The sequence below is a fragment of the Brassica rapa genome, chromosome A05 (genome assembly GCF_000309985.2).
Source record: "Brassica rapa cultivar Chiifu-401-42 chromosome A05, CAAS_Brap_v3.01, whole genome shotgun sequence".
NCBI classification, from domain to species: Eukaryota; Viridiplantae; Streptophyta; class Magnoliopsida; order Brassicales; family Brassicaceae; genus Brassica; species Brassica rapa.
Window position 1 is genome coordinate 11,873,234 of NC_024799.2, and position 13,272 is coordinate 11,886,505.

Here is a 13,272-nt window from a genome sequence, read left to right on the forward strand (position 1 = left end):
TACAGGTTATCTCCAAAGTACTTGCTAATTAGACTCAAAATCATATTCCCGGAAGCCATTGAAGCCAACCAATGTGCTTTCATCACAGATCGTTTATTATTGGAGAATGTTTTGCTTGCCTCAGAACTAGTTAGTGGCTATCACAGATCAGTGACCGAAGCGAAGTGTGCTATCAAGTTTGACATATCCAAGGCCTTTGATACAGTGAAATGGTCTTTCATCACCTCGGTTCTGCTTGCCATGGGTTTGCCTCCTCAGTTTGTCAATGGGATCCGGCTCTGCATCACTACTGCGGCTTTTTCAGTGTCTGTTAATGGAAGTCTGGAGGGTTTTTTCACTAGTGCTAGAGGAATACGGCAGGGTTGCTCACTCTCACCATATCTCTATGTTATACTGAACAATGTGCTTTCTAAGCTCTTGAACAAAGCAGCAGCAGCAGGTGAGTTTGCTTATCATCCGCAGTGTGAGGGAGTTAGCTCACGCATGCGTTTTGCTGATGATATATTAGTATTCACCAAGGGCACAACGGGTTCACTTATGGGCGTTCTGGAGGTTATGAAAAGATTCGCTCGAATGTCTGGTCTCCACATTAATGTGGCTAAGTCTCTCTATTCGCATCAGGGCATATATCAGTGACCTACTTGCTGCAGCAGAATCGTTAAATATTGAGTGGGCACACTACCTATTCGCTACCTCGGCATGCCACTGACGACTAAGACACTTACCAGCCATGACTACGAGCCATTGATAGATAAAATCAGAAGTAGAATGCTCTGCTGGTCCAACAAAACTCTATCGTTTGCAGGACGACTACAGCTGATTAAATCAGTCATAGCCAGTATGGTCAATTTTTGGAGTCAGGCATTCATACTGCCTGCGAATGTCTTGATAAGATAGAGAGTATGTGTAGTGCCTTCCTCTGGTCAGGCTCACCAACACAAACTCATAAAGCAAAGGTCAGTTGGGATGATTTGTGTGTTCCAAAAGAGGAGGGAGGTCTTGGAATCCGGAAGCTGCGGGAGACGAACAGAGTTTTGCTCTGAAACTCATTTGGCGTCTCTTCACTCAACCTACTTCACTGTGGGTGAGCTGGGTTAAGCATTATTTGCTCAAATATAATTCATTGGGATGTAAGAGATGACACAAAGGGATCTTGGATATGGAGGAAGTTACTCAAATTGAGAGATGTGGCTTATGAATTTTGAGGTTTGATATCCAAGATGGCACAACTGTCACTTTTGGTTTGATGATTGGTTGGGGCAAGGGAAGTGATCGACATCACAGGTCCTACAGGCACTACTTATTTGGGCATTAGGAGACACGCTAAGGTTAGCGATGCTGTTACATTGGAAGAGTGGAGCATACGAGAAGTAGAAGCCGTAGGTTCCACGAGCTGAGAAATAGTATCTTACAAAGAGAAACCTCCGCAACCAGAGAACGGCAAGGACATAGTATTGTGGAAGCATGGGAGTGATGATTACAGAGTCATTACTCTGCGGCTAGTACGTGGGAGCAAGTGAGGTCTAGGAGGCCTACAGTCGAGTGGAGTCGAGTAATCTGGTTCAACAAGGGGTCCCACGATTCTCATTCATAACTTGGCTAGCAGTGAAGAATAGACTATCAACTGGTGATCGTATGAGACAATGGGGAATGGTACAGAGTTGTGAACTTTGTGGAGAGAGAGATGAAACGCGTGATCATTTGTTCTTCGCATGTCCTTATTCCTACACAGTGTGGGAGAGTCTGGCTAGGAGACTTATTGGCATCAGCATCAATCCGGATTGGCAATGGACACTGCATCGCATACAAAGAATGAGTCAAGGGAAAGCTGATACTGTTTTGGTGAAGCTTTTGTTGCAGACCACAATTTACCACATTTGGAGAGAAAGGAATGGGGGCGTCATCGCAAAGCAGAGTCACCACTGATCATATGCGTCGGCGCATTGATAAGGCAGTGAGAAACAGAATCTCATCACTCAAATACAGGTTCGATCACAAATATGGAGGATTACTCAGCCGTTTTCCAGCTTAGTATGTGAAGAAGCACTGGTTCATACATAAAGATAGTAGAGTAGTCATACTTATGTAAATAACATTCTTTTGCTTGATCAATAAATTTGATATTTCATCAAAAAAGAAATCCCCATATGCCATTTCACACTTTTTAACTGGCTTAAACTTTTATTTGCAATAAAATTTAACTAGATAAAAAAGTTAATACTAGAATACTAGTAATATATTAATGGCAAAATGCTCTACGAGAAACTATTCACTAATCATGCTCTTAGAGCATGTCCAATTCAATAGTAAGTGAAGTCTCAAATTTAAAAGAACATAAAAAAATAACCAAAATAGGAAAAAGATAAACTTTGTATCTGAAATGAGATGCTTAGAGAACCTCTTCACATACCTACTTGCCACGTGTAATGTTCTAACTAGTTAATTTTCTTTTTAAATAACAAAGTTAATCAAAAAAGAATAAAGTATACTCCTTACAAACCTTATAAAAATAACTTATCCTAGACGCTCGACTTCTGCCGCCGATAGAACCCTAGGAAGAAAAAGTCACCAGCGCAGATTCAGTAGCTCCGGCGGTCGGTGGTTCTCACTGCCGCCGGGAGCGGTTCCGTCTCAGTTCCGTGTAAGATTTTATGGTTTTCTCTTCGGCTTCTCGACATTTTTTCTTGTAGTGGAATCAGATATGGGCTCAAGGTAAGATTCTGACGTTTCTGATGTTGGTCTCTGGTCGCCCTTGTCTGGATGGGAGAATCGATGGGTGCTGGTCCTCTTTGGCCTTGGTGTGGTGGTCCGAATCAGTCTGGCAGATTCTGGCACCGCTGTAGCTAGACGGTCAAGCATTCTCTGGGATTCTTCTTCTGGTTGTCGCTATTGAAGGTCGAGGTTGGTTTTCAGGTCTGTAGTTGTGTGTATTAGGTTCTTGTTGTTGCTTCATGGTCACGAGGCTTTGATGGTCTTGGATTCACCAGAGAGTGTGGGGGTTATGTATCTCTATCTCGCCTGGCTTGGATTGCTCCTCTAGGTTCGTATCGGTTTTCAGGAGCGCGGTGCAGGACTCAGCTGACTATGATGTGGGTAGTTACTTCTTCCATCGGATCTGGAGAGGTGATTTCAGGTTGGCGTTTGGTGGTGCGGAGTGCTCGGCTCTCTGTGATGGAGTTGGTTGGTCGTGAGGCAGTGTTGGTTTCTTTGTATCTTCCGTTTGGATCTCCCAACTGGATTCTAAGGCTCTATCCTCTGTTCTCGATAGCCTCTTGTTTCTTCCCGAATTACCTTTGCGTTTGTTGGTGAATTATCCATTGTGAAGCTTCGGTTTAGTGACGTTGTGCCATTCCTTGGTTTTAACCGACGGGTTCTTCCGGATTTTGGTAAGGGACTTTGAGCTTCAGCTCAATCGCGTTTGGTCATGGAGTAGTTTGACTGTAATCAGTTTCTTCGTCTACTGCTCGGGTGGAGATCCGTTCTCTCGTTGCTTCTCTTAGTTGAAGTTTGTTCGTGAGTGGCGGTTGCTTGTGGTTCTTATCTGAACTTGTCTTGAAGCCTTGCTATCACCCCCAATAATTTTGACCCTCATCGCCTTCTCGCTTATCCCGACGTCTTATCGAATTGCTTCACTTTCTTGATAATGTTTTGTTAGCTCCAGAATTCTTAGTGACCTTGTTTGCTTTTAGGTCGTGTAAGGTTGTGTTCTTTTTAGTTGTCTCTTTCTAGTCTCCAGACGATATTGTTAATCGTGCAGGATGTTGTCTCCGGAAGGTTTGTTCTTTTGCCGGCTTTGTGTATTTGGCTTTGTGCACTTCCGTTAAGTTAATGATAATCTATAGACGACAAAAAAAAAAGAATAAGGTATACTAAAATATAATTTTAAATCTGACAAGAACTTTTTTTTGCATACTTTACCGTTAAGGTTTCTCTTATAGCTTTAACAGTAGAGGTTTCTCACACCAGTTTCTTCATATTAAAATAACAAAGAAAAACTAAAAAGGAAGAGAGAGATGATAGAAACTTGAGGGACGATTTTTTCAGAAGACTCATTTGAGTTAATAAATTGTTTTTATAGATGTCACATAAAGAGTTCGTGGTCCATCTTTTTTTTATTTTTAAAATTTATTTATGTTATTACATAATTAATATAATATTGATGAGATACTCTTGGTAGAGAATCTACCTCAAATGATGCTCTTAGATCTTTTTTTTGTCAACTACATATTTAACTAGAACAAGTTTTCTGAAGAGCACTTTGTCTATCAGTGTCTGATATATATGAGAGAAAATACATCATCTGGCCCTTGCCTCTTTTGCCAGTGAATCCGTTCGGCCATTTCTGTTCTGAGAAATATATAGAGATTAGATTCACTTATTCGAAGTCTTCCTCTAATCTCCAGAACACATCAATTTTTTAATTTCTGACGCGAATGATGGACTTTGTAGTTATGTCAACTAGGTCTGAGCAGTCTCTCGAAACAGATCAATGATATCCTCTTATCTCTCATGTGTGAAACTGTCCAAAGTAAGCCGTCCATCTCAGTATGTTATCGAAAAAGTTATTTGGTTCCTTTCCGCTCAATCCCGGAAACAATCTCTCTCAAAAGGTATGAATCATCACACAACGCTAGATTAGTAATAGCCTCTGTTTGATATTTGTTTTGTGCTTATCATTATATTCTTCTTGCCATTGTTTGTATTTTCCCTAATGATCATATGTTATGCTTTGCTTATTATTCTATAGTAACATATTTCATTAGCTTATTATCCTAAACACTTCGTTGATTATTTTCTTGATATATAGAATGATGAAAGCTACTTTCTCCTCAACGGCGTATTGACCGAAATCTTTTCGGGAGTAAGTGGATGGCGCCACCTTCCTTGGGATCTTTCCAGTAGATTTCTGGTATTTATTGAGAATACCCTACTAGAAAAGGTTAGCTAACTCTCAGTACTCTATAACTCAAGCTGATTAGTTATCGTTGATTTTTGTTTTTGTTGCCCGTACTCTATCTGCACTGCATTGTTTATCATGTGAACATGTATGTTTGTAGATTACCAGGAGCATTAGTAAATCTATTCGTGAAAAGACCTTACTTGCACTCATGCCTTTTGTTCAAAAACTTACTTTGAGCTTGGACGGTGATTGGAGAGATAATCTTATGCAGGTTCGTCTATGTTAGTTCCTTCCATAGCTAGCATGCAATTTCATTTATATATATGATTGTTTATATTTTCGGGCATTTACTAGCATGCAATTGCAAACCAGAGTCTCCACTTAAATTAGCTTGCATTTCAGTTGTTAGAGACCTGATTATCCCTGTAAGTAAAATTTATTTCATGATGTGGCTAATCTCACTTTCCACACACTTTGATTAAATCTCAAATCCGTTTTCTTGTAATGGAATGAAATTCATTCATTTCATTCATGAACAAATTTGTTATGGAATAGTTTTCTTTGTATTTTATCTAATTACTTTTGAAATGGGTGGAATGAACATTCCATTCCATTCATAGCAAATGGTAAATTTTTTTGTGGAATTGATGGAATCAACCATTTCACATAATTCCATTCCAAAATATTGTAATCCAGTTGCACCAAACAACTTTTTTCATCTCTTTGAATTGATATGGGTTTATGCTTCATCTGCAGAAGTTTCTGTTTTGTTTACTTTTAAAAAACACCTACTGGTGTTGTCTTTCTCATTTTGTTTGCAGTTTGTATTCGTGGTACTTTTTCCGTTGGTTGAATCAATGACAAAAAAAGAATTGATATGGGTTAAAATGTTTCATTTTTAATCTTCTGGGATTTGACACATCTCTTCTTTGATGCCAGTGTATACCAGAAGATAATGATGTAGGAGACTCTTAGATTTACAGAACCTAATCTAGAAGTTTTCCTTTTATTTCATGTTTTCCTTGTCTTGTAGAGATTTACCTTTTTATGTTTTAGGCTCTCTCTATATAAGAGGGTTTTAGGTATTTTATTTTAGACATTCATATCTTTTCTTATCAATAGAAGTTTTCAAGCTTTTATCTTTTCTGGTGGATTCCAGAGCTTAATATTCGAGTTCTTGCTTGAGAGCTTGATTTTGATCTAAGGGTTAGTGTTTGCTAACCTTAGTGATTTCCGACTGCGTCAAGTGGTATCAGAGCAAGGTCTTCTCCTTCTCTTTTCGAAGCTTGATCAGCCATGGGTGATCAACCAGTAACCAAAGCCGACTTCGAGGGTTTCGCAGAAGGTTTAAGGGAGGCAACCACAAACCTCACTGCCGTAACTGCTCAATTGGCAAATCTGGTAACTGCGTTAAATAATCAGGTTGTGGCTTATCCCAATCAGGTTAATAACGCCGGTTCAAAGAGGTGGAGAAAGAAGACCAATTCGAGGTCAACAAGGTCGAAACAATCGTGATGTTGTTGTTGATAATTCTAGTTCAGAAGAAGAATCAGAAGAAGAAATAGCTGAAGGAAACCTACAAAACAATTATGATTATCGGGTAAAAGCCGATATTCCATTGTTCTATGGAACTATGGGAGTGGAGGAGTTTCTTGATTGGCAAATTGATGTTGATCGATTTTTTGATGTCATGGGCGTTCCTGAGAATAAACAAGTTAAGATGGTAGCTGTCAAACTGAAGAAGACTGCTGCAGTGTGGTGGGATAAACTCGTTGTCCAAAGGCAAAGACAAAGGAGAGGACCAGTTAGGACTTGGCGTCGAATGAAGCAATTAATGCTGGAGCGATTCTTACCGAAGATTACGAACAAATTCTTTACAAGATGTATCTCGATTGTGTTCAAGGAAACATAACTGTGACCGAGTACACAGCTGAATTCTTGCATTTCTCTGAACGCAATGAGTTAGGTGAAACAGAGAATCAGAAGGTGGCTAGGTACATCAGTGGGTTAAAGGGTTCTCTTCAGGGAAAGATGGGTTTGCAAACCGTATAGACCGTGCAGGAAGCTTCCAGTCTAGCATTAAAAGCTGAGTTAATGGAGAAGTCATCACGCGGGTTCTCAACATTTAGAAGAAACACGGCTCAAACCAATTTTGAACCAACAAGTGAGAAAGAAAAGAGTGTAGCTAATAAAGACTCCAATCCGGGAAACAAAGGAGCTAGTAGCTCTAATTCAACCCAACAGAACAAGGCACCAGCTCAGAGACAAAACAATCCTTATGCTAAGCCTTCCATTGACAAGTGTTTCTGTTGCCAAGGACATGGTCATAAATCAAATGTCTGTCCAAGTCGGAGAACAGGTGCTATAATAGAGGAAGAAGATGAAGAGGATGAAAGGGATTTCGCTGAGAATGAAGAATATGAGGGAGCTGAATTCGCTGAAGAAGAATCTGGAGAGATGATAAACCTTGTGCTGCAACGAGTCTTGTTATCATCTAAAGAAGAAGGCCAACGTAAGAATTTGTTTAGAACACATTGTTCTATTCAAAACAAGGTGTGTAATGTGATTGTGGATAATGGAAGCTCAGAGAATTTAGTTTCTCAAAAGCTGGTGGACTATCTGAAGCTACCACAACCCGTCATGAGAAACCGTACGGTCTTGATTGGGTGAAGAGAGGATCACAAGTTCGAGTTAGCATGACTTGCAAAGTTCTCATATCTATAGGTAAACATTATAAGGAGGAGATCACTTGTGACGTTCTTGACATGGATGTTTGTCACATTCTTCTTGGACGACCTTGGCAGTATGATAACGATATCACATATCGAGGTCGAGACAATGTGATAATGTTTACGTGGGGCAACCATAAAATTGCCATGGCACCTGTTAAGGATTTTTGTAACACTGCAAAGGAAAAGAAGTCAATTTTCTTGGTTATGACACATGACGACAAAGAGCTTGATGGGGATGTTCAAGAAGCAAAGTGTTTCTATCCCTTGGTTGTTAAAGGGTTGTTGAGTGCAGCAACAGAGGAAACGTCAACCCCACGAGAAGTGTTAGAAATTCTGGATGATTTCAAAGAGTTGATTGCGGAAGAACTTCCTAATGATCTACCTCCCATGAGAGATATTCAGCATCATATTGACTTGATTCCAGGATCCAGTCTACCAAATCTTCCCCATTACCGTATGAGCCCTAAGGAGAATGAGATTTTAAGGGAACAGATTGAAGATTTGCTGAGAAAAGGATTTATTCGTGAGAGCATGAGTCCATGTGCCGTACCGGTTCTGCTAGTTCCTAAGAAAGGTAACCAGTGGCGGATGTGTGTTGATAGTAGAGCCATTAATAAGATAACCATTAAATATCGATTCCCTATACCCCGGTTGGAAGATATGCTTGATGAGTTGTCAGGTTCTAAGGTGTTTTCAAAGATAGATCTTCGAAGTGGTTATCATCAAATTCGAATCAGGCCTGAAGATGAGTGGAAAACTGCTGTTAAGAGTAAAGACGGATTATTCGAATGGATGGTGATGCCTTTTGGGTTGTCAAATGCTCCTAGCACTTTCATGAGATTAATGAACCAGGTTCTCCGCCCGTTCATTGGTTCTTTTGCGGTGGTTTATTTTGATGACATTTTGATATACAGTAAAACAAAAGACGAGCATATGGAACATCTGAAGCAAGTTTTGCAGGTTTTACAAGAAAACCAACTGTACATCAATCTTAAAAAATGTACGTTCAGCACCAACAAGCTGTTATTTCTTGGATTTGTTATTGGTGAAGAAGGGATTCAGGTTGACCAGGAGAAAGTGAGTGCCATAAGGGATTAGCCGGTTCCTAAGTCAGTCACTGAGATACGCAGCTTTCATGGTCTAGCTACTTTCTACAGAAGATTTGTTAGAGATTTTAGTACCATTACTGCGCCTATCACTGAGTGTTTGAAGAAAGGGAAGTTTCATTGGGGATCCGAACAGGAAGAGAGTTTTGCTTTAATTAAAGACAGGCTTTGTACTGCACCAGTATTAGCCTTACCCGATTTTGACAAAGTGTTTCAAGTGGAATGTGACGCTAGTGGTGTGGGAATAGGTGCCGTCTTATCACAAGAAAAACGACCGATAGCTTTCTTTAGTGAAAAGTTAAGTGAAGCTCGCCAAAAGTGGAGCACGTATGATCAAGAGTTCTATGCGGTTTTTCGAGCTCTTCGACAATGGGAGCATTACTTGGCTCAGAGAGAGTTTGTTCTATTTACAGACCACCAAGCTCTAAAGTATCTTCACAGCCAGAAAGTGATAAATAAGATGCATGCTCGTTGGGTAAGTTTTCTGCAAAAGTTTCCTTTCATTATTCAGCATAAGTCTGGGACTCTTAACAAGGTGGCAGACGCCTTGAGTAGAAGAGCTTCCTTACTCACTATCTTAGCACAAGAGGTTGTGGGTTTCGAGTTTTTGAAGGAGTTGTATGAATGTGATGCTGAATTCAAGGAGTTATGGGGCAAATGTAATGGGAAACATCCTTCGGCAGATTTCCACATACGAGATGGTTATCTTTTTAAAGGAGACAGGCTGTGCATTCCTTGCTCGTCATTACGAGAAAAGTTGATTCGCGATTTGCATGGTGGCGGCCTTAGTGGTCATTTGGGAAGAGACAAGATCATTGCTAGCTTGGAGACAAGGTTTTATTGGCCACATTTAAGGAGAGATGCGGGTGCTATAGTTAAAAGGTGTTATATCTGTCAGGTTTCTAAAGGACAATCTCAGAACACTGGACTTTATATGCCATTACCAATCCCAGAAGATATTTGGCAAGACTTGTCTATGGATTTTGTGCTAGGCTTACCTCGTACACAGCGAGGCGTCGATTCTGTGTTTGTGGTCGTTGACAGATTCTCCAAGATGTCACATTTCATCGCCTGCAAGAAGACTGCAGATGCCTCTAACATCGCCAAGTTATTTTTTCGGGAAGTGGTACGTCTTCATGGGGTTCCTAAGACAATAATTTCCGACAGAGATACCAAGTTTCTGAGTCACTTCTGGATTACACTTTGGAGAATGTTTGGAACCAGCTTGAAACGGAGTTCTACAGCTCATCCACAGACTGATGGGCAAACCGAGGTGACGAATAGAACTTTGGGGAATATGATTCGAAGTGTTTGTGGAGATAAACCAAAACAATGGGATCTGGCTTTACCTCAAGTGGAGTTTGCTTACAACAGTGTCGTGCACTCAGCTATAGGGAAATCACCTTTTTCTTTGGTCTATACTTCTATTCCGAAGCATGTGGTCGATTTGGTTAAGTTTCCTAAAGCTCCTGGAGTTAGTATCTCAGCTGAGGCTATGGCAGAGGATATTCTAGCAACTAGAGACGCTGTCCGAGCGAAGTTAGAAGCAACGGGTCAAAAGAATAAAGAAGCAGCAGACAAGCGTAGAAGACTCAAGGTTTTCAAAGAAGGAGATGAAGTGATGGTGTTTCTACGAAATGAAAGATTCCCAGTGGGCACATATCGCAAGCTACAGCCTCGCAAATATGGTCCATTCAAGATTTTGCGGAAGTTAAATGATAATGCTTATGTGGTGGCACTTCCAGAAGACATGAACATTTCTAATACGTTCAATGTGGCTGACATCTATGAGTATCATGCTGATGGTGTTCTTTATCCAGAAGAGAACTCGGGGTCGAGTTCTTTCGAGGTGGAAGAGACTGATGTAGGATTCTCTTAGATTTACAGAACCTAATCTAGAAGTTTTCCTTTTATTTCATGTTTTCCTTGTCTTGTAGGGATTTACTTTTTTATGTTTTAGGCTCTCTCTATATAAGAGGGTTTTAGGTATTTTGTTTTAGACATTTATATCTTTTCTTATCAATAGAAGTTTTCAAGCTTTTATCTTTTCTGGTGGATTCCAGAGCTTAATATTCGAGTTCTTGCTTGAGAGCTTGATTTTGATCTAAGGGTTAGTGTTTGCTAATCTTAGTGATTTCCGACTGCGTCAGATAAGGACAAGCCTTCTGACCTTCGCCTACAACCATGTTTCTACTATTTAGTACCTTGCTTTTTCCTGTTTGACCGGAGCTCCAAACTCACAGAAGAGGTTCTGAAAAGAATGGGATTGATGGTTAGTCGAAACGTCATTGCATTTGATACAATGCGTTGTCTCTGCGATCCTGATAATGCACAAGGATGACACAGTTAGGAAGATATTATCACTATTATTTAAGTCAGAGATCGATTTGATTCTGCACAACATTGTCACATTGCAGGTTGATCATTTTATTTTATCTTCCAAATCAACATTATATATATTGCAAATCCATGTTGCTGATTGAGTCTTTACCTCTTCTTGCACTCCTCGAGCTTGACTGTAGAAGGAAAACATATGATGAAAAATACAGGAGAGCGACTTAGGACTCTTCATCCAATAGCTTACTAAGCTGTACAACTGTGTCAGTAGAATGATTTGTGCTCTCAGGTTGTGTAAAAAGAGACTTTTCTTTGCTTGTTTGGGAAAGCCCCAAAGTTTAGTGACAACAGAAGGAAGTTGAATGATTTAACTTTGAGAATCAAACATTACAATACTAAAGTTACGTGGATTCATTCTATAATGAGCAGCAATTCAATACAAGTGTTACGTGGATTCATACTTTGTCTGAAATGATAGTGAGGACCGAGAAATGAGAAATTTGGAGAAAGAGTTATATCTTTCCTCAACAGATTTGTTTCACTTTCCTGCAGGTTTTGGCCAAAGGGTCTCGAGCAACAAGAGTGCATTAAAGTGGATGAGCCATGCTCAGGTTCACATCTCCAGCCTCTTCCATGTTAACCTTCTCTCCATCAATACTCCAGTCAAAACAATGTACCATTGTTCCAATGGCTAGTCCAACGAAGATAGAACCTAAGTTTGATCCAGGACATCCCCTTCTTCCGCTCCCAAAAGGAATGTAGTTCAAATCTAACTGCTCTCTCATTTCTTTATTCCCTTTTGAAGGAGGAACCATGAACCTCTCGGGCTGAAACTCGTCTGGTTCTTCCCATGAATCTGGATCTCTCATCACCGCATAAGTGTTAATGATCATCGTTGTGTTCTGTGGTATGTAAAACCCTCCGATCTTACACCCTTCAGTTGCATTCCTCACCACGATTGGCGAATGTGGGTGTAGTCTAAGCCCTTCTTTCACCACAGCCAGCAAATACGACAGGTTGGAGCGATCTATTTCTTGAATCAACTTCGTTTTTCCGACAACAGATTCTATCTCTTCTCTCAATCTTTTGAGCATCTCTGGATGGTTAATGAGTTCAGCCATTATTCACGATGTTGTTTGTCCTGAAGTCTCTATGCCTCCCAAGGAAAAGTTCCTACACACAATGTTAAAAGGTAAGAGACTTTGCATATGATCTTTTATTATCTGGTAGCCATTGAAGATAAACTCTTTTTATTTATTTTTGCTAACATACATGAAGAGAAGTTTTTAGAACATTACCACAAAAAGCGCTTTGATTGGGTTCCTTAAACCTTAAACTCAGCGTTGTCGTCTGCACAAACTTTCCAACAGAACATCTATCAGGTATCTGTCCTCTTTCTTGTTCGGATTATCTTCACGTTCCTTAATAATCTTTTCCAGCAACTCATCATACTTCTGCGAGACCTCCATGATTTCTTTCTCAAACAACGAGATACCGAGCTTCTTGAGAAGTCGACCAACCGTGCTAGCTATAAGGAACTTCCTCACCAAACTAAGTGATTTGGTCAACAAGTCTCTAAGTTGATCTGCTTCACCGTTCTCCTCTGAACATTTGCTCCCCATGATCATCCTGCAAACAGGAGCGGACCCAGAAACTAATTTAACATGGGGCACAATATATATTTGTAAAGTTCTATCATAAATATATATATATAAATAATTATTAATTAAATTATTCAGTAATATTTATGATAAATTATATTATATTTTAAAAATACTTTACTCTTATAATTTTTATATTTATTTTTAAATGAGTAAAATAAAAATAAAACATTTTTTATAATGTTAAATATTTTTAAGTAATACCACAAAAACTTCATATTATATATAACTTTATTATGAAAATGATTCGTTTTAGTTAAACTTTTAATTTAAATATTGTAAAATACAAACTTGATAAAAAAAATATTCAAAGTTAAACTTAAATAAATTAACTTTTATTTTGAAAAGTTAAACTAATATTAAAGAAAAATAAGAAAAGAAAATTTTTCTATTAGGTAGTTGAGAACATTGGAAAAATGAAAACTTGTTTTATAGATAAGTGATTAAAATATAATAAGATGTGTAAGAGATTCTTTTATCTAGAAAAATATGTGTAAAAGAATCTGGAAACAAAAAAAAAACAGTTAACGTTTCGA

General features: G+C 39.2%; 1 pseudogene; it reads right to left on the minus strand.

The window, feature by feature from the left end:
* Positions 1-6,032: 6,032 nt before the first annotated feature.
* Positions 6,033-12,755, minus strand: LOC103868642 (annotated as a pseudogene).
* Between the last annotated feature and the right edge of the window lie 517 nt (positions 12,756-13,272).